Source organism: Penaeus monodon, chromosome 27 (assembly GCF_015228065.2).
Source record: "Penaeus monodon isolate SGIC_2016 chromosome 27, NSTDA_Pmon_1, whole genome shotgun sequence".
NCBI classification, from domain to species: Eukaryota; Metazoa; Arthropoda; class Malacostraca; order Decapoda; family Penaeidae; genus Penaeus; species Penaeus monodon.
In genome coordinates, this window is record NC_051412.1 from 33,224,298 (window position 1) to 33,224,633 (window position 336).

The window sequence follows — 336 nt, forward strand, 5'->3', positions numbered from 1 at the left end:
CATCAACCTCCTCCCCCCAAGGCCCTCCCCCTCCCTTCTCCTCCCTTCCCCTCCCTCCCCCTCCCTCCCCCTCCCCCACCTCACCCATGGCAACCCCGATCGCAAAACCCCAGCCGACATCAAAGGCATCATTCCAGCGATAACCACCTATGACAACGGAGACCTTGAAGGGAATGACCGAGTCCTGAGACGTTCAAAAAAGAGTTCTCGAGATCGCTAGGAGATGCACAAGACGCCGGCGGTTTTGTTTTACTGATATTCTTCTTATTTCTAAGTGCCAGTTGTGTGTGTCCTTTTTTTTATTGGGAGGTGGGGGGGAGGGGAGCGGGAATGGGT

General features: G+C 55.4%; 1 protein-coding gene across 14 annotated transcripts in view; it reads left to right on the forward strand.

The window, feature by feature from the left end:
* LOC119590797 (E3 SUMO-protein ligase EGR2-like) overlaps window positions 1-336 on the forward strand; it is a 113,995-nt gene that overhangs the window by 90,584 nt on the left and 23,075 nt on the right. The gene's annotated exons all lie outside the window — the stretch shown is intronic.